At 48.3% G+C, this 24,810-nt stretch overlaps 17 non-coding genes across 17 annotated transcripts; all 17 read left to right on the forward strand.

Moving 5' to 3' along the window:
• The first annotated feature begins 1,140 nt into the window (after positions 1-1,140).
• Positions 1,141-1,212, forward strand: TRNAP-UGG (transfer RNA proline (anticodon UGG)). The gene has a single exon. It is a non-coding gene; the product is annotated as a tRNA-Pro (tRNA).
• A 444-nt stretch (positions 1,213-1,656) lies between these two features.
• Positions 1,657-1,729, forward strand: TRNAV-UAC (transfer RNA valine (anticodon UAC)). The gene has a single exon. It is a non-coding gene; the product is annotated as a tRNA-Val (tRNA).
• Positions 1,730-3,250: 1,521 nt separating this feature from the next.
• TRNAV-AAC (transfer RNA valine (anticodon AAC)) lies at positions 3,251-3,323 on the forward strand. The gene has a single exon. It is a non-coding gene; the product is annotated as a tRNA-Val (tRNA).
• A 1,852-nt stretch (positions 3,324-5,175) lies between these two features.
• TRNAV-UAC (transfer RNA valine (anticodon UAC)) lies at positions 5,176-5,248 on the forward strand. Its single transcript has one exon. It is a non-coding gene; the product is annotated as a tRNA-Val (tRNA).
• Positions 5,249-6,769: 1,521 nt separating this feature from the next.
• Positions 6,770-6,842, forward strand: TRNAV-AAC (transfer RNA valine (anticodon AAC)). Its single transcript has one exon. It is a non-coding gene; the product is annotated as a tRNA-Val (tRNA).
• Positions 6,843-8,178: 1,336 nt separating this feature from the next.
• Positions 8,179-8,250, forward strand: TRNAP-UGG (transfer RNA proline (anticodon UGG)). Its single transcript has one exon. It is a non-coding gene; the product is annotated as a tRNA-Pro (tRNA).
• Positions 8,251-8,694: 444 nt separating this feature from the next.
• Positions 8,695-8,767, forward strand: TRNAV-UAC (transfer RNA valine (anticodon UAC)). Its single transcript has one exon. It is a non-coding gene; the product is annotated as a tRNA-Val (tRNA).
• Positions 8,768-11,694: 2,927 nt separating this feature from the next.
• On the forward strand, positions 11,695-11,766 carry TRNAP-UGG (transfer RNA proline (anticodon UGG)). Its single transcript has one exon. It is a non-coding gene; the product is annotated as a tRNA-Pro (tRNA).
• A 2,029-nt stretch (positions 11,767-13,795) lies between these two features.
• Positions 13,796-13,868, forward strand: TRNAV-AAC (transfer RNA valine (anticodon AAC)). Its single transcript has one exon. It is a non-coding gene; the product is annotated as a tRNA-Val (tRNA).
• A 1,336-nt stretch (positions 13,869-15,204) lies between these two features.
• On the forward strand, positions 15,205-15,276 carry TRNAP-UGG (transfer RNA proline (anticodon UGG)). The gene has a single exon. It is a non-coding gene; the product is annotated as a tRNA-Pro (tRNA).
• A 444-nt stretch (positions 15,277-15,720) lies between these two features.
• On the forward strand, positions 15,721-15,793 carry TRNAV-UAC (transfer RNA valine (anticodon UAC)). Its single transcript has one exon. It is a non-coding gene; the product is annotated as a tRNA-Val (tRNA).
• A 1,521-nt stretch (positions 15,794-17,314) lies between these two features.
• Positions 17,315-17,387, forward strand: TRNAV-AAC (transfer RNA valine (anticodon AAC)). Its single transcript has one exon. It is a non-coding gene; the product is annotated as a tRNA-Val (tRNA).
• Positions 17,388-18,723: 1,336 nt separating this feature from the next.
• TRNAP-UGG (transfer RNA proline (anticodon UGG)) lies at positions 18,724-18,795 on the forward strand. The gene has a single exon. It is a non-coding gene; the product is annotated as a tRNA-Pro (tRNA).
• A 444-nt stretch (positions 18,796-19,239) lies between these two features.
• Positions 19,240-19,312, forward strand: TRNAV-UAC (transfer RNA valine (anticodon UAC)). Its single transcript has one exon. It is a non-coding gene; the product is annotated as a tRNA-Val (tRNA).
• A 1,521-nt stretch (positions 19,313-20,833) lies between these two features.
• On the forward strand, positions 20,834-20,906 carry TRNAV-AAC (transfer RNA valine (anticodon AAC)). Its single transcript has one exon. It is a non-coding gene; the product is annotated as a tRNA-Val (tRNA).
• A 1,336-nt stretch (positions 20,907-22,242) lies between these two features.
• TRNAP-UGG (transfer RNA proline (anticodon UGG)) lies at positions 22,243-22,314 on the forward strand. Its single transcript has one exon. It is a non-coding gene; the product is annotated as a tRNA-Pro (tRNA).
• Positions 22,315-24,352: 2,038 nt separating this feature from the next.
• On the forward strand, positions 24,353-24,425 carry TRNAV-AAC (transfer RNA valine (anticodon AAC)). The gene has a single exon. It is a non-coding gene; the product is annotated as a tRNA-Val (tRNA).
• Positions 24,426-24,810: the final 385 nt, after the last annotated feature.

Below are 24,810 nucleotides of genomic sequence, written 5' to 3' on the forward strand. Positions count from 1 at the left end.
ATTGTGGGGCCTTTAAACCTGTCACCTTGATAGGAACATTGCAAGCGGCAGCATCGACAAGTGCAGACTGAGGAGTCAGACCTAAACACAGACTCAGCTGTCAGGATGGCCGAGTGGTCTAAGGCGGCAGCCTCAAGAGAGCTTGATCTTCAGTTAAGCTAAGCATCCTGGTTTGCTCATGTAGTTGTGGGTTCATATCGCACTTCTGATAGGTCTATTTTCTGCCCTTAAATCTTCCTCTGCTTGCACAGCCAGCTCCCCACAACACTATCTTTGCAAGCTGCTGTAGCATATGAAAAGAAATCCACCAACCCTCCGGCTGGGCCCTCAATCAGCATTCCATGTATTTCTGGAAGGGGCATCTCAGTCACGCCTTCTGTTAGAGCTGCACCTTATCACTGTAACTACCATGCTGGTTTCTACTTAAGCAGTTGATTCCATCGTTTGAAGTGAGGCTCTCCTGCCACTTTTGGGCAGAGAAGGCACTGCCCCTGCAACAACAACAGGCAGACAAGCTCAACCTGGGTTTCCTGGTTAGGTGGGCGGAGCAGAATGGCAATGGTCCCTCCTTGTGACTTGAAATTAACATGAAGAAGACAGAGAGGCAGCTGGGAGTAGGCAGTACCCATGCACCCCTGAACACTGTCTTGCGATTTTCACCCAATTCTGAAATGAGTCGGGAGGAAAGGAGGTGATTTTCCTATCGAAGGCCATTCTGGGAATTCAGCCACCCCGCGTCTCCCAGGTGAGTGTTTCAGGCCTGTGAGGCACTCATATAAATCTCGCCTGATCGAGCACTGAGCGAGCAATTGTGCTTGAATACAAGAGGCATGCTCCTCTGGCTCAGGCGCAAGAGATGGCAGGCCCTTCAGTGCTTCTGGTCTGGAAGTCTACGGTGCAAGGGCCCAGGTCCTGCGGAGGCGTACAACTACCAGAAAGGGACTGCTTTTCTCATCAGCGCCACAGTTCAGCTTGCTAGCATAGGGCTTCTTGACTACCTCTTGCCTTGCTAGAGGCAAAAAAAAACCCCTTGGCACAAAACATCAATTGCTATGGCACGCTTAGAAGGAGAGTCTCCAAGTGGCCCTGCTTTTTCACAAAGACACTTCAGAAGATGTTTGAAAGGCTTTTGCAGCAGCAGGCTCGTTGGTCTAGGGGTATGATTCTCGCTTTGGGTGTGAGAGGTCCCGGGTTCAAATCCCGGACGAGCCCGTGCCTTCATAGGTTCGATCTGTTTTTAAACAGGAGTATTTCTGCTTTCCACTCTTGTAAGATGCCATGGTGGAATGCATTGCATGCTTTCTACTGGTGTCGAGGCAGTTCGGCATGATGAAGGAGTGCGGGATTTCTTTCTAACTGCTTTTTTGTGTTGGAGCAGCACTTCTCGTTGGAACATGAAATGCACAGTGCTTCTCCAAAGTAATTGCAGGGCTGGTTTTGAAATCACCTCTTGGAATGAAAGTGATCCCAGTTCCTTTCTTCCAAAGGAAGAGATCCTGTCAGAAAGGCTCAGCTTTGAGCGTCATGAATATTGTCCCTTAGTCCTTGCATTCCAGTCCAAAGCATAGCCACATAAAGAAAGCAGGTGTGTCTGTTTCCAGTGCAGTGGTTCCAGTCCAATGCATAGCCACATGAAGCAAATAAGCAGGCATGTCTGTTTCTGTAGTGTAGTGGTTATCACGTTCGCCTTACACGCGAAAGGTCCCTGGTTCGAGGCCAGGCAGAAACAGCAAGTTGCTGTGCTTTATCACATTATTTGCATTTACCACCTCACCTGACAGGTAAATTGAAATTAAAGAGGCTGTGTCTATCCCTCACCATCGTGAGGTACTACGCTCCAAGGGCATCGGTCTCAACTCACCAAGAGAAGACGATACACCTTACGGCAGTCAGTTGCTCCCTTTTTGACCTTTCCATTGAAGCCTGGGCCTACTGTGGTCAAGCCAGCCAAGGAAGGAAGGTATGAGAGCGAAAATGGCTTTCCTACCTTCACCAAGAACATACACCTTGAGCAAAGAAAGGGCCAGACTTACAAGGCCCTATCGCCACCGGCACATCATCTTTAGTGACGCCCCGGTGGCACTATGTACTGTGCCGTATTTACAAGACGCCGTTCAACCACGTTTTGTGGCTTAACACCACCTTGTAAATACGGCCCCTTCACACGCAGCCCTTTCCCTGGAAGGGGCGTGCAATGGGCGTTGCTCTGGGTGGGCCACTGCAACACCATAGCATTTTGATGCTGCTCCAGTTTTACGAGTTTTTGTAAATCTGTGGCAGCGCCAAAATCCAAGCGCCATACAATGGGTGTCGTTATAGTGGAGAAACGAGCAGAAATGTTTTCATTTCTCCTCATTTTTGCTCTTTCTATGTGTGCTGCACGAACATATCGCCACTGAAGATTTCTGTTGTGCAGGAAGGTGTGCCTTCCTGAACAAAAACAATTTCCCCCTCCACGCAGCCATCCTTGTACCATGGCGCAAGGATGGCTGCGTTGGTGCTCGGCAGCTAATTTAGAGCTGGCGCAGAGGGAAGCACAGGGGTGCGCTGTATTCTACTAAATACGGCGCTTCCCTGCATTTTGAAAATGACTGAGTGCGAGGCTGCCAAATTTGGCAGAGCGTCTCACTCAGTCATCCTCTTGTAATTATGGGCCAAAAGGTCTAAAGGATAGAGGCGTTTTATGTCATGTTCGATGACGACCATGGAAATGACTCTAGTCATATTGCAGAAGAGAGAACCATGTGCATTTTCTTGCCTTGCGATGTATTCGCCCACTCTCTGCCCTCAACCCTAGGAGCAGGGTCTGAGCAGTGGTGCTTCTGTGCCCTCGCTCGTTGGTGTCCGGGTCCAAATCCCCAACACACCCTTTTTAGCAGAAAACACACAAATTTTACTCAAAATACACAAAGCTTGAAGATTCCTCATTCCACTCAAAGCATTGTTGTGCAAAATATTTTTAGCCTCAGGAGAAAAAAAGGATCACCATGCCTTGGCTTCCTTCCTGCTTGCTTTCAGTGTGCTCTGTGTGATGCTTTCACAGGCTCTGGTTTCAGGCATTTAGGCATCAGATATTTGTCTCTACCCGCAGCTGTGACTTTTCAGTACATCTGAGTGTACGCTTGCTGGCTGACAACGCTGCAATTTTCACACTTACTCCTCGCTTTGCGAGCAACTGCTGATCAAGTATAGAGGCAATCGGGCAAACATATGAGGGGAATTTTGCTCCTTCAGTCAAGCCCTCATGCTTGTTTCTGTAGTGTAGTGGTTATCACGTTCGCCTAACACGCGAAAGGTCCCCGGTTCGAGACCGGGCAGAAACAATGGGCAGTGTCTGCTTTTGTGTTTGCTCCCTAAAAGCTTAGTCTCACTCAGGGATGGCCTTTAAAAACTTGTGACCTGTGTAAAACTTGTATTACTATTGCAGGCCGGTAAAAAGTTATCTGCATCTTTGCGTAGTCGTGCATGTGCCTGGTTTCTTATTCTGTTTTTTACTTTTTTTTTTCTTGGCCATGTTATATTGTGGGGCCTTTAAACCTGTCACCTTGATAGGAACATTGCAAGCGGCAGCATCGACAAGTGCAGACTGAGGAGTCAGACCTAAACACAGACTCAGCTGTCAGGATGGCCGAGTGGTCTAAGGCGGCAGCCTCAAGAGAGCTTGATCTTCAGTTAAGCTAAGCATCCTGGTTTGCTCATGTAGTTGTGGGTTCATATCGCACTTCTGATAGGTCTATTTTCTGCCCTTAAATCTTCCTCTGCTTGCACAGCCAGCTCCCCACAACACTATCTTTGCAAGCTGCTGTAGCATATGAAAAGAAATCCACCAACCCTCCGGCTGGGCCCTCAATCAGCATTCCATGTATTTCTGGAAGGGGCATCTCAGTCACGCCTTCTGTTAGAGCTGCACCTTATCACTGTAACTACCATGCTGGTTTCTACTTAAGCAGTTGATTCCATCGTTTGAAGTGAGGCTCTCCTGCCACTTTTGGGCAGAGAAGGCACTGCCCCTGCAACAACAACAGGCAGACAAGCTCAACCTGGGTTTCCTGGTTAGGTGGGCGGAGCAGAATGGCAATGGTCCCTCCTTGTGACTTGAAATTAACATGAAGAAGACAGAGAGGCAGCTGGGAGTAGGCAGTACCCATGCACCCCTGAACACTGTCTTGCGATTTTCACCCAATTCTGAAATGAGTCGGGAGGAAAGGAGGTGATTTTCCTATCGAAGGCCATTCTGGGAATTCAGCCACCCCGCGTCTCCCAGGTGAGTGTTTCAGGCCTGTTAGGCACTCATATAAATCTCGCCTGATCGAGCACTGAGCGAGCAATTGTGCTTGAATACAAGAGGCATGCTCCTCTGGCTCAGGCGCAAGAGATGGCAGGCCCTTCAGTGCTTCTGGTCTGGAAGTCTACGGTGCAAGGGCCCAGGTCCTGCGGAGGCGTACAACTACCAGAAAGGGTCTGCTTTTCTCATCAGCGCCACAGTTCAGCTTGCTAGCATAGGGCTTCTTGACTACCTCTTGCCTTGCTAGAGGCAAAAAAAAACCCCTTGGCACAAAACATCAATTGCTATGGCACGCTTAGAAGGAGAGTCTCCAAGTGGCCCTGCTTTTTCACAAAGACACTTCAGAAGATGTTTGAAAGGCTTTTGCAGCAGCAGGCTCGTTGGTCTAGGGTTATGATTCTCGCTTTGGGTGTGAGAGGTCCCGGGTTCAAATCCCGGACGAGCCCGTGCCTTCATAGGTTCGATCTGTTTTTAAACAGGAGTATTTCTGCTTTCCACTCTTGTAAGATGCCATGGTGGAATGCATTGCATGCTTTCTACTGGTGTCGAGGCAGTTCGGCATGATGAAGGAGTGCGGGATTTCTTTCTAACTGCTTTTTTGTGTTGGAGCAGCACTTCTCGTTGGAACATGAAATGCACAGTGCTTCTCCAAAGTAATTGCAGGGCTGGTTTTGAAATCACCTCTTGGAATGAAAGTGATCCCAGTTCCTTTCTTCCAAAGGAAGAGATCCTGTCAGAAAGGCTCAGCTTTGAGCGTCATGAATATTGTCCCTTAGTCCTTGCATTCCAGTCCAAAGCATAGCCACATAAAGAAAGCAGGTGTGTCTGTTTCCAGTGCAGTGGTTCCAGTCCAATGCATAGCCACATGAAGCAAATAAGCAGGCATGTCTGTTTCTGTAGTGTAGTGGTTATCACGTTCGCCTTACACGCGAAAGGTCCCTGGTTCGAGGCCAGGCAGAAACAGCAAGTTGCTGTGCTTTATCACATTATTTGCATTTACCACCTCACCTGACAGGTAAATTGAAATTAAAGAGGCTGTGTCTATCCCTCACCATCGTGAGGTACTACGCTCCAAGGGCATCGGTCTCAACTCACCAAGAGAAGACGATACACCTTACGGCAGTCAGTTGCTCCCTTTTTGACCTTTCCATTGAAGCCTGGGCCTACTGTGGTCAAGCCAGCCAAGGAAGGAAGGTATGAGAGCGAAAATGGCTTTCCTACCTTCACCAAGAACATACACCTTGAGCAAAGAAAGGGCCAGACTTACAAGGCCCTATCGCCACCGGCACATCATCTTTAGTGACGCCCCGGTGGCACTATGTACTGTGCCGTATTTACAAGACGCCGTTCAACCACGTTTTGTGGCTTAACACCACCTTGTAAATACGGCCCCTTCACACGCAGCCCTTTCCCTGGAAGGGGCATGCAATGGGCGTTGCTCTGGGTGGGCCACTGCAACACCATAGCATTTTGATGCTGCTCCAGTTTTACGAGTTTTTGTAAATCTGTGGCAGCGCCAAAATCCAAGCGCCATACAATGGGTGTCGTTATAGTGGAGAAACGAGCAGAAATGTTTTCATTTCTCCTCATTTTTGCTCTTTCTATGTGTGCTGCACGAACATATCGCCACTGAAGATTTCTGTTGTGCAGGAAGGTGTGCCTTCCTGAACAAAAACAATTTCCCCCTCCACGCAGCCATCCTTGTACCATGGCGCAAGGATGGCTGCGTTGGTGCTCGGCAGCTAATTTAGAGCTGGCGCAGAGGGAAGCACAGGGGTGCGCTGTATTCTACTAAATACGGCGCTTCCCTGCATTTTGAAAATGACTGAGTGCGAGGCTGACAAATTTGGCAGAGCGTCTCACTCAGTCATCCTCTTGTAATTATGGGCCAAAAGGTCTAAAGGATAGAGGCGTTTTATGTCATGTTCGATGACGACCATGGAAATGACTCTAGTCATATTGCAGAAGAGAGAACCATGTGCATTTTCTTGCCTTGCGATGTATTCGCCCACTCTCTGCCCTCAACCCTAGGAGCAGGGTCTGAGCAGTGGTGCTTCTGTGCCCTCGCTCGTTGGTGTCCGGGTCCAAATCCCCAACACACCCTTTTTAGCAGAAAACACACAAATTTTACTCAAAATACACAAAGCTTGAAGATTCCTCATTCCACTCAAAGCATTGTTGTGCAAAATATTTTTAGCCTCAGGAGAAAAAAAGGATCACCATGCCTTGGCTTCCTTCCTGCTTGCTTTCAGTGTGCTCTGTGTGATGCTTTCACAGGCTCTGGTTTCAGGCATTTAGGCATCAGATATTTGTCTCTACCCGCAGCTGTGACTTTTCAGTACATCTGAGTGTACGCTTGCTGGCTGACAACGCTGCAATTTTCACACTTACTCCTCGCTTTGCGAGCAACTGCTGATCAAGTATAGAGGCAATCGGGCAAACATATGAGGGGAATTTTGCTCCTTCAGTCAAGCCCTCATGCTTGTTTCTGTAGTGTAGTGGTTATCACGTTCGCCTAACACGCGAAAGGTCCCCGGTTCGAGACCGGGCAGAAACAATGGGCAGTGTCTGCTTTTGTGTTTGCTCCCTAAAAGCTTAGTCTCACTCAGGGATGGCCTTTAAAAACTTGTGACCTGTGTAAAACTTGTATTACTATTGCAGGCCGGTAAAAAGTTATCTGCATCTTTGCGTAGTCGTGCATGTGCCTGGTTTCTTATTCTGTTTTTTACTTTTTTTTTTCTTGGCCATGTTATATTGTGGGGCCTTTAAACCTGTCACCTTGATAGGAACATTGCAAGCGGCAGCATCGACAAGTGCAGACTGAGGAGTCAGACCTAAACACAGACTCAGCTGTCAGGATGGCCGAGTGGTCTAAGGCGGCAGCCTCAAGAGAGCTTGATCTTCAGTTAAGCTAAGCATCCTGGTTTGCTCATGTAGTTGTGGGTTCATATCGCACTTCTGATAGGTCTATTTTCTGCCCTTAAATCTTCCTCTGCTTGCACAGCCAGCTCCCCACAACACTATCTTTGCAAGCTGCTGTAGCATATGAAAAGAAATCCACCAACCCTCCGGCTGGGCCCTCAATCAGCATTCCATGTATTTCTGGAAGGGGCATCTCAGTCACGCCTTCTGTTAGAGCTGCACCTTATCACTGTAACTACCATGCTGGTTTCTACTTAAGCAGTTGATTCCATCGTTTGAAGTGAGGCTCTCCTGCCACTTTTGGGCAGAGAAGGCACTGCCCCTGCAACAACAACAGGCAGACAAGCTCAACCTGGGTTTCCTGGTTAGGTGGGCGGAGCAGAATGGCAATGGTCCCTCCTTGTGACTTGAAATTAACATGAAGAAGACAGAGAGGCAGCTGGGAGTAGGCAGTACCCATGCACCCCTGAACACTGTCTTGCGATTTTCACCCAATTCTGAAATGAGTCGGGAGGAAAGGAGGTGATTTTCCTATCGAAGGCCATTCTGGGAATTCAGCCACCCCGCGTCTCCCAGGTGAGTGTTTCAGGCCTGTGAGGCACTCATATAAATCTCGCCTGATCGAGCACTGAGCGAGCAATTGTGCTTGAATACAAGATGCATGCTCCTCTGGCTCAGGCGCAAGAGATGGCAGGCCCTTCAGTGCTTCTGGTCTGGAAGTCTACGGTGCAAGGGCCCAGGTCCTGCGGAGGCGTACAACTACCAGAAAGGGTCTGCTTTTCTCATCAGCGCCACAGTTCAGCTTGCTAGCATAGGGCTTCTTGACTACCTCTTGCCTTGCTAGAGGCAAAAAAAAAACCCTTGGCACAAAACATCAATTGCTATGGCACGCTTAGAAGGAGAGTCTCCAAGTGGCCCTGCTTTTTCACAAAGACACTTCAGAAGATGTTTGAAAGGCTTTTGCAGCAGCAGGCTTGTTGGTCTAGGGGTATGATTCTCGCTTTGGGTGTGAGAGGTCCCGGGTTCAAATCCCGGACGAGCCCGTGCCTTCATAGGTTCGATCTGTTTTTAAACAGGAGTATTTCTGCTTTCCACTCTTGTAAGATGCCATGGTGGAATGCATTGCATGCTTTCTACTGGTGTCGAGGCAGTTCGGCATGATGAAGGAGTGCGGGATTTCTTTCTAACTGCTTTTTTGTGTTGGAGCAGCACTTCTCGTTGGAACATGAAATGCACAGTGCTTCTCCAAAGTAATTGCAGGGCTGGTTTTGAAATCACCTCTTGGAATGAAAGTGATCCCAGTTCCTTTCTTCCAAAGGAAGAGATCCTGTCAGAAAGGCTCAGCTTTGAGCGTCATGAATATTGTCCCTTAGTCCTTGCATTCCAGTCCAAAGCATAGCCACATAAAGAAAGCAGGTGTGTCTGTTTCCAGTGCAGTGGTTCCAGTCCAATGCATAGCCACATGAAGCAAACAAGCAGGCATGTCTGTTTCTGTAGTGTAGTGGTTATCACGTTCGCCTTACACGCGAAAGGTCCCTGGTTCGAGGCCAGGCAGAAACAGCAAGTTGCTGTGCTTTATCACATTATTTGCATTTACCACCTCACCTGACAGGTAAATTGAAATTAAAGAGGCTGTGTCTATCCCTCACCATCGTGAGGTACTACTCTCCAAGGGCATCGGTCTCAACTCACCAAGAGAAGACGATACACCTTACGGCAGTCAGTTGCTCCCTTTTTGACCTTTCCATTGAAGCCTGGGCCTACTGTGGTCAAGCCAGCCAAGGAAGGAAGGTATGAGAGCGAAAATGGCTTTCCTACCTTCACCAAGAACATACACCTTGAGCAAAGAAAGGGCCAGACTTACAAGGCCCTATCGCCACCGGCACATCATCTTTAGTGACGCCCCGGTGGCACTATGTACTGTGCCGTATTTACAAGACGCCGTTCAACCACGTTTTGTGGCTTAACACCACCTTGTAAATACGGCCCCTTCACACGCAGCCCTTTCCCTGGAAGGGGCGTGCAATGGGCGTTGCTCTGGGTGGGCCACTGCAACACCATAGCATTTTGATGCTGCTCCAGTTTTACGAGTTTTTGTAAATCTGTGGCAGCGCCAAAATCCAAGCGCCATACAATGGGTGTCGTTATAGTGGAGAAACGAGCAGAAATGTTTTCATTTCTCCTCATTTTTGCTCTTTCTATGTGTGCTGCACGAACATATCGCCACTGAAGATTTCTGTTGTGCAGGAAGGTGTGCCTTCCTGAACAAAAACAATTTCCCCCTCCACGCAGCCATCCTTGTACCATGGCGCAAGGATGGCTGCGTTGGTGCTCGGCAGCTAATTTAGAGCTGGCGCAGAGGGAAGCACAGGGGTGCGCTGTATTCTACTAAATACGGCGCTTCCCTGCATTTTGAAAATGACTGAGTGCGAGGCTGCCAAATTTGGCAGAGCGTCTCACTCAGTCATCCTCTTGTAATTATGGGCCAAAAGGTCTAAAGGATAGAGGCGTTTTATGTCATGTTCGATGACGACCATGGAAATGACTCTAGTCATATTGCAGAAGAGAGAACCATGTGCATTTTCTTGCCTTGCGATGTATTCGCCCACTCTCTGCCCTCAACCCTAGGAGCAGGGTCTGAGCAGTGGTGCTTCTGTGCCCTCGCTCGTTGGTGTCCGGGTCCAAATCCCCAACACACCCTTTTTAGCAGAAAACACACAAATTTTACTCAAAATACACAAAGCTTGAAGATTCCTCATTCCACTCAAAGCATTGTTGTGCAAAATATTTTTAGCCTCAGGAGAAAAAAAGGATCACCATGCCTTGGCTTCCTTCCTGCTTGCTTTCAGTGTGCTCTGTGTGATGCTTTCACAGGCTCTGGTTTCAGGCATTTAGGCATCAGATATTTGTCTCTACCCGCAGCTGTGACTTTTCAGTACATCTGAGTGTACGCTTGCTGGCTGACAACGCTGCAATTTTCACACTTACTCCTCGCTTTGCGAGCAACTGCTGATCAAGTATAGAGGCAATCGGGCAAACATATGAGGGGAATTTTGCTCCTTCAGTCAAGCCCTCATGCTTGTTTCTGTAGTGTAGTGGTTATCACGTTCGCCTAACACGCGAAAGGTCCCCGGTTCGAGACTGGGCAGTGTCTGCTTTTGTGTTTGCTCCCTAAAAGCTTAGTCTCACTCAGGGATGGCCTTTAAAAACTTGTGACCTGTGTAAAACTTGTATTACTATTGCAGGCCGGTAAAAAGTTATCTGCATCTTTGCGTAGTCGTGCATGTGCCTGGTTTCTTATTCTGTTTTTTACTTTTTTTTTTCTTGGCCATGTTATATTGTGGGGCCTTTAAACCTGTCACCTTGATAGGAACATTGCAAGCGGCAGCATCGACAAGTGCAGACTGAGGAGTCAGACCTAAACACAGACTCAGCTGTCAGGATGGCCGAGTGGTCTAAGGCGGCAGCCTCAAGAGAGCTTGATCTTCAGTTAAGCTAAGCATCCTGGTTTGCTCATGTAGTTGTGGGTTCATATCGCACTTCTGATAGGTCTATTTTCTGCCCTTAAATCTTCCTCTGCTTGCACAGCCAGCTCCCCACAACACTATCTTTGCAAGCTGCTGTAGCATATGAAAAGAAATCCACCAACCCTCCGGCTGGGCCCTCAATCAGCATTCCATGTATTTCTGGAAGGGGCATCTCAGTCACGCCTTCTGTTAGAGCTGCACCTTATCACTGTAACTACCATGCTGGTTTCTACTTAAGCAGTTGATTCCATCGTTTGAAGTGAGGCTCTCCTGCCACTTTTGGGCAGAGAAGGCACTGCCCCTGCAACAACAACAGGCAGACAAGCTCAACCTGGGTTTCCTGGTTAGGTGGGCGGAGCAGAATGGCAATGGTCCCTCCTTGTGACTTGAAATTAACATGAAGAAGACAGAGAGGCAGCTGGGAGTAGGCAGTACCCATGCACCCCTGAACACTGTCTTGCGATTTTCACCCAATTCTGAAATGAGTCGGGAGGAAAGGAGGTGATTTTCCTATCGAAGGCCATTCTGGGAATTCAGCCACCCCGCGTCTCCCAGGTGAGTGTTTCAGGCCTGTGAGGCACTCATATAAATCTCGCCTGATCGAGCCTGATCGAGCACTGAGCGAGCAATTGTGCTTGAATACAAGATGCATGCTCCTCTGGCTCAGGCGCAAGAGATGGCAGGCCCTTCAGTGCTTCTGGTCTGGAAGTCTACGGTGCAAGGGCCCAGGTCCTGCGGAGGCGTACAACTACCAGAAAGGGTCTGCTTTTCTCATCAGCGCCACAGTTCAGCTTGCTAGCATAGGGCTTCTTGACTACCTCTTGCCTTGCTAGAGGCAAAAAAAAAACCCTTGGCACAAAACATCAATTGCTATGGCACGCTTAGAAGGAGAGTCTCCAAGTGGCCCTGCTTTTTCACAAAGACACTTCAGAAGATGTTTGAAAGGCTTTTGCAGCAGCAGGCTCGTTGGTCTAGGGGTATGATTCTCGCTTTGGGTGTGAGAGGTCCCGGGTTCAAATCCCGGACGAGCCCGTGCCTTCATAGGTTCGATCTGTTTTTAAACAGGAGTATTTCTGCTTTCCACTCTTGTAAGATGCCATGGTGGAATGCATTGCATGCTTTCTACTGGTGTCGAGGCAGTTCGGCATGATGAAGGAGTGCGGGATTTCTTTCTAACTGCTTTTTTGTGTTGGAGCAGCACTTCTCGTTGGAACATGAAATGCACAGTGCTTCTCCAAAGGGCTGGTTTTGAAATCACCTCTTGGAATGAAAGTGATCCCAGTTCCTTTCTTCCAAAGGAAGAGATCCTGTCAGAAAGGCTCAGCTTTGAGCGTCATGAATATTGTCCCTTAGTCCTTGCATTCCAGTCCAAAGCATAGCCACATAAAGAAAGCAGGTGTGTCTGTTTCCAGTGCAGTGGTTCCAGTCCAATGCATAGCCACATGAAGCAAGTAAGCAGGTATGTCTGTTTCTATAGTGTAGTGGTTATCACGTTTGCCTTACACGCGAAAGGTCCCTGGTTCGAGGCCAGGCAGAAACAGCAAGTTGCTGTGCTTTATCACATTATTTGCATTTACCACTTCACCTGACAGGTAAATTGAAATTAAAGAGGCTGTGTCTATCCCTCACCATCGTGAGGTACTACGCTCCAAGGGCATCGGTCTCAACTCACCAAGAGAAGACGATACACCTTACGGCAGTCAGTTGCTCCCTTTTTGACCTTTCCATTGAAGCCTGGGCCTACTGTGGTCAAGCCAGCCAAGGAAGGAAGGTATGAGAGCGAAAATGGCTTTCCTACCTTCACCAAGAACATACACCTTGAGCAAAGAAAGGGCCAGACTTACAAGGCCCTATCGCCACCGGCACATCATCTTTAGTGACGCCCCGGTGGCACTATGTACTGTGCCGTATTTACAAGACGCCGTTCAACCACGTTTTGTGGCTTAACACCACCTTGTAAATACGGCCCCTTCACACGCAGCCCTTTCCCTGGAAGGGGCGTGCAATGGGCGTTGCTCTGGGTGGGCCACTGCAACACCATAGCATTTTGATGCTGCTCCAGTTTTACGAGTTTTTGTAAATCTGTGGCAGCGCCAAAAACTAAGCGCCATACAATGGGTGTCGTTATAGTGGAGAAACGAGCAGAAATGTTTTCATTTCTCCTCATTTTTGCTCTTTCTATGTGTGCTGCACGAACATATCGCCACTGAAGATTTCTGTTGTGCAGGAAGGTGTGCCTTCCTGAACAAAAACAATTTCCCCCTCCACGCAGCCATCCTTGTACCATGGCGCAAGGATGGCTGCGTTGGTGCTCGGCAGCTAATTTAGAGCTGGCGCAGAGGGAAGCACAGGGGTGCGCTGTATTCTACTAAATACGGCGCTTCCCTGCATTTTGAAAATGACTGAGTGCGAGGCTGCCAAATTTGGCAGAGCGTCTCACTCAGTCATCCTCTTGTAATTATGGGCCAAAAGGTCTAAAGGATAGAGGCGTTTTATGTCATGTTCGATGACGACCATGGAAATGACTCTAGTCATATTGCAGAAGAGAGAACCATGTGCATTTTCTTGCCTTGCGATGTATTCGCCCACTCTCTGCCCTCAACCCTAGGAGCAGGGTCTGAGCAGTGGTGCTTCTGTGCCCTCGCTCGTTGGTGTCCGGGTCCAAATCCCCAACACACCCTTTTTAGCAGAAAACACACAAATTTTACTCAAAATACTCAAAGCTTGAAGATTCCTCATTCCACTCAAAGCATTGTTGTGCAAAATATTTTTAGCCTCAGGAGAAAAAAAGGATCACCATGCCTTGGCTTCCTTCCTGCTTGCTTTCAGTGTGCTCTGTGTGATGCTTTCACAGGCTCTGGTTTCAGGCATTTAGGCATCAGATATTTGTCTCTACCCGCAGCTGTGACTTTTCAGTACATCTGAGTGTACGCTTGCTGGCTGACAACGCTGCAATTTTCACACTTACTCCTCGCTTTGCGAGCAACTGCTGATCAAGTATAGAGGCAATCGGGCAAAGATATGAGGGGAATTTTGCTCCTTCAGTCAAGCCCTCATGCTTGTTTCTGTAGTGTAGTGGTTATCACGTTCGCCTAACACGCGAAAAGTCCCCGGTTCGAGACCGGGCAGAAACAATGGGCAGTGTCTGCTTTTGTGTTTGCTCCCTAAAAGCTTAGTCTCACTCAGGGATGGCCTTTAAAAACTTGTGACCTGTGTAAAACTTGTATTACTATTGCAGGCCGGTAAAAAGTTATCTGCATCTTTGCGTAGTCGTGCATGTGCCTGGTTTCTTATTCTGTTTTTTACTTTTTTTTTTCTTGGCCATGTTATATTGTGGGGCCTTTAAACCTGTCACCTTGATAGGAACATTGCAAGCGGCAGCATCGACAAGTGCAGACTGAGGAGTCAGACCTAAACACAGACTCAGCTGTCAGGATGGCCGAGTGGTCTAAGGCGGCAGCCTCAAGAGAGCTTGATCTTCAGTTAAGCTAAGCATCCTGGTTTGCTCATGTAGTTGTGGGTTCATATCGCACTTCTGATAGGTCTATTTTCTGCCCTTAAATCTTCCTCTGCTTGCACAGCCAGCTCCCCACAACACTATCTTTGCAAGCTGCTGTAGCATATGAAAAGAAATCCACCAACCCTCCGGCTGGGCCCTCAATCAGCATTCCATGTATTTCTGGAAGGGGCATCTCAGTCACGCCTTCTGTTAGAGCTGCACCTTATCACTGTAACTACCATGCTGGTTTCTACTTAAGCAGTTGATTCCATCGTTTGAAGTGAGGCTCTCCTGCCACTTTTGGGCAGAGAAGGCACTGCCCCTGCAACAACAACAGGCAGACAAGCTCAACCTGGGTTTCCTGGTTAGGTAGGCGGAGCAGAATGGCAATGGTCCCTCCTTGTGACTTGAAATTAACATGAAGAAGACAGAGAGGCAGCTGGGAGTAGGCAGTACCCATGCACCCCTGAACACTGTCTTGCGATTTTCACCCAATTCTGAAATGAGTCGGGAGGAAAGGAGGTGATTTTCCTATCGAAGGCCATTCTGGGAATTCAGCCACCCCGCGTCTCCCAGGTGAGTGTTTCAGGCCTGTGAGGCACTCATATAAATCTCGCCTGATCGAGCACTGAGCGAGCAATTGTGCTTGAATACAAGAGGCATGCTCCTCTGGCTCAGGCGCAAGAGATGGCAGGCCCTTCAGTGCTTCTGGTCTGGAAGTCTACGGTGCAAGGGCCCAGGTCCTGCGGAGGCGTACAACTACCAGAAAGGGTCTGCTTTTCTCATCAGCGCCACAGTTCAGCTTGCTAGCATAGGGCTTCTTGACTACCTCTTGCCTTGCTAGAGGCAAAAAAAAAACCCTTGGCACAAAACATCAATTGCTATGGCACGCTTAGAAGGAGAGTCTCCAAGTGGCCCTGCTTTTTCACAAAGACACTTCAGAAGATGTTTGAAAGGCTTTTGCAGCAGCAGGCTCGTTGGTCTAGGGGTATGATTCTCGCTTTGGGTGTGAGAGGTCCCGGGTTCAAATCCCGGACGAGCCCGTGCCTTCATAGGTTCGATCTGTTTTTAAACAGGAGTATTTCTGCTTTCCACTCTTGTAAGATGCCATGGTGGAATGCATTGCATGCTTTCTACTGGTGTCGAGGCAGTTCGGCATGATGAAGGAGTGCGGGATTTCTTTCTAACTGCTTTTTTGTGTTGGAGCAGCACTTCTCGTTGGAACATGAAATGCACAGTGCTTCTCCAAAGTAATTGCAGGGCTGGTTTTGAAATCACCTCTTGGAATGAAAGTGATCCCAGTTCCTTTCTTCCAAAGGAAGAGATCCTATCAGAAAGGCTCAGCTTTGAGCGTCATGAATATTGTCCCTTAGTCCTTGCATTCCAGTCCAAAGCATAGCCACATAAAGAAAGCAGGTGTGTCTGTTTCCAGTGCAGTGGTTCCAGTCCAATGCATAGCCACATGAAGCAAGTAAGCAGGCATGTCTGTTTCTATAGTGTAGTGGTTATCACGTTCGCCTTACACGCGAAAGGTCCCTGGTTCGAGGCCAGGCAGAAACAGCAAGTTGCTGTGCTTTATCACATTATTTGCATTTACCACCTCACCTGACAGGTAAATTGAAATTAAAGAGGCTGTGTCTATCCCTCACCATCGTGAGGTACTACGCTCCAAGGGCATCGGTCTCAACTCACCAAGAGAAGACGATACACCTTACGGCAGTCAGTTGCTCCCTTTTTGACCTTTCCATTGAAGCCTGGGCCTACTGTGGTCAAGCCAGCCAAGGAAGGAAGGTATGAGAGCGAAAATGGCTTTCCTACCTTCACCAAGAACATACACCTTGAGCAAAGAAAGGGCCAGACTTACAAGGCCCTATCGCCACCGGCACATCATCTTTAGTGACGCCCCGGTGGCACTATGTACTGTGCCGTATTTACAAGACGCCGTTCAACCACGTTTTGTGGCTTAACACCACCTTGTAAATACGGCCCCTTCACACGCAGCCCTTTCCCTGGAAGGGGCGTGCAATGGGCGTTGCTCTGGGTGGGCCACTGCAACACCATAGCATTTTGATGCTGCTCCAGTTTTACGAGTTTTTGTAAATCTGTGGCAGCGCCAAAAACTAAGCGCCATACAATGGGTGTCGTTATAGTGGAGAAACGAGCAGAAATGTTTTCATTTCTCCTCATTTTTGCTCTTTCTATGTGTGCTGCACGAACATATCGCCACTGAAGATTTCTGTTGTGCAGGAAGGTGTGCCTTCCTGAACAAAAACAATTTCCCCCTCCACGCAGCCATCCTTGTACCATGGCGCAAGGATGGCTGCGTTGGTGCTCGGCAGCTAATTTAGAGCTGGCGCAGAGGGAAGCACAGGGGTGCGCTGTATTCTACTAAATACGGCGCTTCCCTGCATTTTGAAAATGACTGAGTGCGAGGCTGCCAAATTTGGCAGAGCGTCTCACTCAGTCATCCTCTTGTAATTATGGGCCAAAAGGTCTAAAGGATAGAGGCGTTTTATGTCATGTTCGATGACGACCATGGAAATGACTCTAGTCATATTGCAGAAGAGAGAACCATGTGCATTTTCTTGCCTTGCGATGTATTCGCCCACTCTCTGCCCTCAACCCTAGGAGCAGGGTCTGAGCAGTGGTGCTTCTGTGCCCTCGCTCGTTGGTGTCCGGGTCCAAATCCCCAACACACCCTTTTTAGCAGAAAACACACAAATTTTACTCAAAATACACAAAGCTTGAAGATTCCTCATTCCACTCAAAGCATTGTTGTGCAAAATATTTTTAGCCTCAGGAGAAAAAAAGGATCACCATGCCTTGGCTTCCTTCCTGCTTGCTTTCAGTGTGCTCTGTGTGATGCTTTCACAGGCTCTGGTTTCAGGCATTTAGGCATCAGATATTTGTCTCTACCCGCAGCTGTGACTTTTCAGTACATCTGAGTGTACGCTTGCTGGCTGACAACGCTGCAATTTTCACACTTACTCCTCGCTTTGCGAGCAACTGCTGATCAAGTATAGAGGCAATCGGGCAAACATATGAGGGGAATTTTGCTTCTTCAGTCAAGCCCTCATGCTTGTTTCTGTAGTGTAGTGGTTATCACGTTCGCCTAACACGCGAAAGGTCCCCGGTTCGAGACCGGGCAGAAACAATGGGCAGTGTCTGCTTTTGTGTTTGCTCCCTAAAAGCTTAGTCTCACTCAGGGATGGCCTTTAAAAACTTGTGACCTGTGTAAAACTTGTATTACTATTGCAGGCCGGTAAAAAGTTATCTGCATCTTTGCGTAGTCGTGCATGTGCCTGGTTTCTTATTCTGTTTTTTACTTTTTTTTTTCTTGGCCATGTTATATTGTGGGGCCTTTAAACCTGTCACCTTGATAGGAACATTGCAAGCGGCAGCATCGACAAGTGCAGACTGAGGAGTCAGACCTAAACACAGACTCAGCTGTCAGGATGGCCGAGTGGTCTAAGGCGGCAGCCTCAAGAGAGCTTGATCTTCAGTTAAGCTAAGCATCCTGGTTTGCTCATGTAGTTGTGGGTTCATATCGCACTTCTGATAGGTCTATTTTCTGCCCTTAAATCTTCCTCTGCTTGCACAGCCAGCTCCCCACAACACTATCTTTGCAAGCTGCTGTAGCATATGAAAAGAAATCCACCAACCCTCCGGCTGGGCCCTCAATCAGCATTCCATGTATTTCTGGAAGGGGCATCTCAGTCACGCCTTCTGTTAGAGCTGCACCTTATCACTGTAACTACCATGCTGGTTTCTACTTAAGCAGTTGATTCCATCGTTTGAAGTGAGGCTCTCCTGCCACTTTTGGGCAGAGAAGGCACTGCCCCTGCAACAACAACAGGCAGACAAGCTCAACCTGGGTTTCCTGGTTAGGTAGGCGGAGCAGAATGGCAATGGTCCCTCCTTGTGACTTGAAATTAACATGAAGAAGACAGAGAGGCAGCTGGGAGTAGGCAGTACCCATGCACCCCTGAACACTGTCTTGCGATTTTCACCCAATTCTGAAATGAGTCGGGAGGAAAGGAGGTGATTTTCCTATCGAAGGCCATTCTGGGAATTCAGCCACCCCGCGTCTCCCAGGTGAGTGTTTCAGGCCTGTGAGGCACTCATATAAATCTCGCCTGATCGAGCACTGAGCGAGCAATTGTGCTTGAATACAAGAGGCATGCTCCTCTGGCTCAGGCGCAAGAGATGGCAGGCCCTTCAGTGCTTCTGGTCTGGAAGTCTACGGTGCAAGGGCCCAGGTCCTGCGGAGGCGTACAACTACCAGAAAGGGTCTGCTTTTCTCATCAGCGCCACAGTTCAGCTTGCTAGCATAGGGCTTCTTGACTACCTCTTGCCTTGCTAGAGGCAAAAAAAAAACCCTTGGCACAAAACATCAATTGCTATGGCACGCTTAGAAGGAGAGTCTCCAAGTGGCCCTGCTTTTTCACAAAGACACTTCAGAAGATGTTTGAAAGGCTTTTGCAGCAGCAGGCTCGTTGGTCTAGGGGTATGATTCTCGCTTTGGGTGTGAGAGGTCCCGGGTTCAAATCCCGGACGAGCCCGTGCCTTCATAGGTTCGATCTGTTTTTAAACAGGAGTATTTCTGCTTTCCACTCTTGTAAGATGCCATGGTGGAATGCATTGCATGCTTTCTACTGGTGTCGAGGCAGTTCGGCATGATGAAGGAGTGCGGGATTTCTTTCTAACTGCTTTTTTGTGTTGGAGCAGCACTTCTCGTTGGAACATGAAATGCACAGTGCTTCTCCAAAGTAATTGCAGGGCTGGTTTTGAAATCACCTCTTGGAATGAAAGTGATCCCAGTTCCTTTCTTCCAAAGGAAGAGATCCTATCAGAAAGGCTCAGCTTTGAGCGTCATGAATATTGTCCCTTAGTCCTTGCATTCCAGTCCAAAGCATAGCCACATAAAGAAAGCAGGTGTGTCTGTTTCCAGTGCAGTGGTTCCAGTCCAATGCATAGCCACATGAAGCAAGTAAGCAGGCATGTCTGTTTCTATAGTGTAGTGGTTATCACGTTCGCCTTACACGCGAAAGGTCCCTGGTTCGAGGCCAGGCAGAAACAGCAAGTTGCTGTGCTTTATCACATTATTTGCATTTACCACCTCACCTGACAGGTAAATTGAAATTAAAGAGGCTGTGTCTATCCCTCACCATCGTGAGGTACTACGCTCCAAGGGCATCGGTCTCAACTCACCAAGAGAAGACGATACACCTTACGGCAGTCAGTTGCTCCCTTTTTGACCTTTCCATTGAAGCCTGGGCCTACTGTGGTCAAGCCAGCCAAGGAAGGAAGGTATGAGAGCGAAAATGGCTTTCCTACCTTCACCAAGAACATACACCTTGAGCAAAGAAAGGGCCAGACTTACAAGGCCCTATCGCCACCGGCACATCATCTTTAGTGACGCCCCGGTGGCACTATGTACTGTGCCGTATTTACAAGACGCCGTTCAACCACGTTTTGTGGCTTAACACCACCTTGTAAATACGGCCCCTTCACACGCAGCCCTTTCCCTGGAAGGGGCGTGCAATGGGCGTTGCTCTGGGTGGGCCACTGCAACACCATAGCATTTTGATGCTGCTCCAGTTTTACGAGTTTTTGTAAATCTGTGGCAGCGCCAAAAACTAAGCGCCATACAATGGGTGTCGTTATAGTGGAGAAACGAGCAGAAATGTTTTCATTTCTCCTCATTTTTGCTCTTTCTATGTGTGCTGCACGAACATATCGCCACTGAAGATTTCTGTTGTGCAGGAAGGTGTGCCTTCCTGAACAAAAACAATTTCCCCCTCCACGCAGCCATCCTTGTACCATGGCGCAAGGATGGCTGCGTTGGTGCTCGGCAGCTAATTTAGAGCTGGCGCAGAGGGAAGCACAGGGGTGCGCTGTATTCTACTAAATACGGCGCTTCCCTGCATTTTGAAAATGACTGAGTGCGAGGCTGCCAAATTTGGCAGAGCGTCTCACTCAGTCATCCTCTTGTAATTATGGGCCAAAAGGTCTAAAGGATAGAGGCGTTTTATGTCATGTTCGATGACGACCATGGAAATGACTCTAGTCATATTGCAGAAGAGAGAACCATGTGCATTTTCTTGCCTTGCGATGTATTCGCCCACTCTCTGCCCTCAACCCTAGGAGCAGGGTCTGAGCAGTGGTGCTTCTGTGCCCTCGCTCGTTGGTGTCCGGGTCCAAATCCCCAACACACCCTTTTTAGCAGAAAACACACAAATTTTACTCAAAATACACAAAGCTTGAAGATTCCTCATTCCACTCAAAGCATTGTTGTGCAAAATATTTTTAGCCTCAGGAGAAAAAAAGGATCACCATGCCTTGGCTTCCTTCCTGCTTGCTTTCAGTGTGCTCTGTGTGATGCTTTCACAGGCTCTGGTTTCAGGCATTTAGGCATCAGATATTTGTCTCTACCCGCAGCTGTGACTTTTCAGTACATCTGAGTGTACGCTTGCTGGCTGACAACGCTGCAATTTTCACACTTACTCCTCGCTTTGCGAGCAACTGCTGATCAAGTATAGAGGCAATCGGGCAAACATATGAGGGGAATTTTGCTCCTTCAGTCAAGCCCTCATGCTTGTTTCTGTAGTGTAGTGGTTATCACGTTCGCCTAACACGCGAAAGGTCCCCGGTTCGAGACCGGGCAGAAACAATGGGCAGTGTCTGCTTTTGTGTTTGCTCCCTAAAAGCTTAGTCTCACTCAGGGATGGCCTTTAAAAACTTGTGACCTGTGTAAAACTTGTATTACTATTGCAGGCCGGTAAAAAGTTATCTGCATCTTTGCGTAGTCGTGCATGTGCCTGGTTTCTTATTCTGTTTTTTACTTTTTTTTTTCTTGGCCATGTTATATTGTGGGGCCTTTAAACCTGTCACCTTGATAGGAACATTGCAAGCGGCAGCATCGACAAGTGCAGACTGAGGAGTCAGACCTAAACACAGACTCAGCTGTCAGGATGGCCGAGTGGTCTAAGGCGGCAGCCTCAAGAGAGCTTGATCTTCAGTTAAGCTAAGCATCCTGGTTTGCTCATGTAGTTGTGGGTTCATATCGCACTTCTGATAGGTCTATTTTCTGCCCTTAAATCTTCCTCTGCTTGCACAGCCAGCTCCCCACAACACTATCTTTGCAAGCTGCTGTAGCATATGAAAAGAAATCCACCAACCCTCCGGCTGGGCCCTCAATCAGCATTCCATGTATTTCTGGAAGGGGCATCTCAGTCACGCCTTCTGTTAGAGCTGCACCTTATCACTGTAACTACCATGCTGGTTTCTACTTAAGCAGTTGATTCCATCGTTTGAAGTGAGGCTCTCCTGCCACTTTTGGGCAGAGAAGGCACTGCCCCTGCAACAACAACAGGCAGACAAGCTCAACCTGGGTTTCCTGGTTAGGTGGGCGGAGCAGAATGGCAATGGTCCCTCCTTGTGACTTGAAATTAACATGAAGAAGACAGAGAGGCAGCTGGGAGTAGGCAGTACCCATGCACCCCTGAACACTGTCTTGCGATTTTCACCCAATTCTGAAATGAGTCGGGAGGAAAGGAGGTGATTTTCCTATCGAAGGCCATTCTGGGAATTCAGCCACCCCGCGTCTCCCAGGTGAGTGTTTCAGGCCTGTGAGGCACTCATATAAATCTCGCCTGATCGAGCACTGAGCGAGCAATTGTGCTTGAATACAAGAGGCATGCTCCTCTGGCTCAGGCGCAAGAGATGGCAGGCCCTTCAGTGCTTCTGGTCTGGAAGTCTACGGTGCAAGGGCCCAGGTCCTGCGGAGGCGTACAACTACCAGAAAGGGTCTGCTTTTCTCATCAGCGCCACAGTTCAGCTTGCTAGCATAGGGCTTCTTGACTACCTCTTGTCTTGCTAGAGGCAAAAAAAAAACCCTTGGCACAAAACATCAATTGCTATGGCACGCTTAGAAGGAGAGTCTCCAAGTGGCCCTGCTTTTTCACAAAGACACTTCAGAAGATGTTTGAAAGGCTTTTGCAGCAGCAGGCTCGTTGGTCTAGGGGTATGATTCTCGCTTTGGGTGTGAGAGGTCCCGGGTTCAAATCCCGGACGAGCCCGTGCCTTCATAGGTTCGATCTGTTTTTAAACAGGAGTATTTCTGCTTTCCACTCTTGTAAGATGCCATGGTGGAATGCATTGCATGCTTTCTACTGGTGTCGAGGCAGTTCGGCATGATGAAGGAGTGCGGGATTTCTTTCTAACTGCTTTTTTGTGTTGGAGCAGCACTTCTCGTTGGAACATGAAATGCACAGTGCTTCTCCAAAGTAATTGCAGGGCTGGTTTTGAAATCACCTCTTGGAATGAAAGTGATCCCAGTTCCTTTCTTCCAAAGGAAGAGATCCTGTCAGAAAGGCTCAGCTTTGAGCGTCATGAATATTGTCCCTTAGTCCTTGCATTCCAGTCCAAAGCATAGCCACATAAAGAAAGCAGGTGTGTCTGTTTCCAGTGCAGTGGTTCCAGTCCAATGCATAGCCACATGAAGCAAGTAAGCAGGTATGTCTGTTTCTATAGTGTAGTGGTTATCACGTTTGCCTTACACGCGAAAGGTCCCTGGTTCGAGGCCAGGCAGAAACAGCAAGTTGCTGTGCTTTATCACATTATTTGCATTTACCACTTCACCTGACAGGTAAATTGAAATTAAAGAGGCTGTGTCTATCCCTCACCATCGTGAGGTACTACGCTCCAAGGGCATCGGTCTCAACTCACCAAGAGAAGACGATACACCTTACGGCAGTCAGTTGCTCCCTTTTTGACCTTTCCATTGAAGCCTGGGCCTACTGTGGTCAAGCCAGCCAAGGAAGGAAGGTATGAGAGCGAAAATGGCTTTCCTACCTTCACCAAGAACATACACCTTGAGCAAAGAAAGGGCCAGACTTACAAGGCCCTATCGCCACCGGCACATCATCTTTAGTGACGCCCCGGTGGCACTATGTACTGTGCCGTATTTACAAGACGCCGTTCAACCACGTTTTGTGGCTTAACACCACCTTGTAAATACGGCCCCTTCACACGCAGCCCTTTCCCTGGAAGGGGCGTGCAATGGGCGTTGCTCTGGGTGGGCCACTGCAACACCATAGCATTTTGATGCTGCTCCAGTTTTACGAGTTTTTGTAAATCTGTGGCAGCGCCAAAAACCAAGCGCCATACAATGGGTGTCGTTATAGTGGAGAAACGAGCAGAAATGTTTTCATTTCTCCTCATTTTTGCTCTTTCTATGTGTGCTGCACGAACATATCGCCACTGAAGATTTCTGTTGTGCAGGAAGGTGTGCCTTCCTGAACAAAAACAATTTCCCCCTCCACGCAGCCATCCTTGTACCATGGCGCAAGGATGGCTGCGTTGGTGCTCGGCAGCTAATTTAGAGCTGGCGCAGAGGGAAGCACAGGGGTGCGCTGTATTCTACTAAATACGGCGCTTCCCTGCATTTTGAAAATGACTGAGTGCGAGGCTGCCAAATTTGGCAGAGCGTCTCACTCAGTCATCCTCTTGTAATTATGGGCCAAAAGGTCTAAAGGATAGAGGCGTTTTATGTCATGTTCGATGACGACCATGGAAATGACTCTAGTCATATTGCAGAAGAGAGAACCATGTGCATTTTCTTGCCTTGCGATGTATTCGCCCACTCTCTGCCCTCAACCCTAGGAGCAGGGTCTGAGCAGTGGTGCTTCTGTGCCCTCGCTCGTTGGTGTCCGGGTCCAAATCCCCAACACACCCTTTTTAGCAGAAAACACACAAATTTTACTCAAAATACACAAAGCTTGAAGATTCCTCATTCCACTCAAAGCATTGTTGTGCAAAATATTTTTAGCCTCAGGAGAAAAAAAGGATCACCATGCCTTGGCTTCCTTCCTGCTTGCTTTCAGTGTGCTCTGTGTGATGCTTTCACAGGCTCTGGTTTCAGGCATTTAGGCATCAGATATTTGTCTCTACCCGCAGCTGTGACTTTTCAGTACATCTGAGTGTACGCTTGCTGGCTGACAACGCTGCAATTTTCACACTTACTCCTCGCTTTGCGAGCAACTGCTGATCAAGTATAGAGGCAATCGGGCAAACATATGAGGGGAATTTTGCTCCTTCAGTCAAGCCCTCATGCTTGTTTCTGTAGTGTAGTGGTTATCACGTTCGCCTAACACGCGAAAGGTCCCCGGTTCGAGACCGGGCAGAAACAATGGGCAGTGTCTGCTTTTGTGTTTGCTCCCTAAAAGCTTAGTCTCACTCAGGGATGGCCTTTAAAAACTTGTGACCTGTGTAAAACTTGTATTACTATTGCAGGCCGGTAAAAAGTTATCTGCATCTTTGCGTAGTCGTGCATGTGCCTGGTTTCTTATTCTGTTTTTTACTGTTTTTTTTTCTTGGCCATGTTATATTGTGGGGCCTTTAAACCTGTCACCTTGATAGGAACATTGCAAGCGGCAGCATCGACAAGTGCAGACTGAGGAGTCAGACCTAAACACAGACTCAGCTGTCAGGATGGCCGAGTGGTCTAAGGCGGCAGCCTCAAGAGAGCTTGATCTTCAGTTAAGCTAAGCATCCTGGTTTGCTCATGTAGTTGT

Source organism: Pleurodeles waltl, chromosome 10, assembly GCF_031143425.1.
Source record: "Pleurodeles waltl isolate 20211129_DDA chromosome 10, aPleWal1.hap1.20221129, whole genome shotgun sequence".
Taxonomy (NCBI): domain Eukaryota; kingdom Metazoa; phylum Chordata; class Amphibia; order Caudata; family Salamandridae; genus Pleurodeles; species Pleurodeles waltl.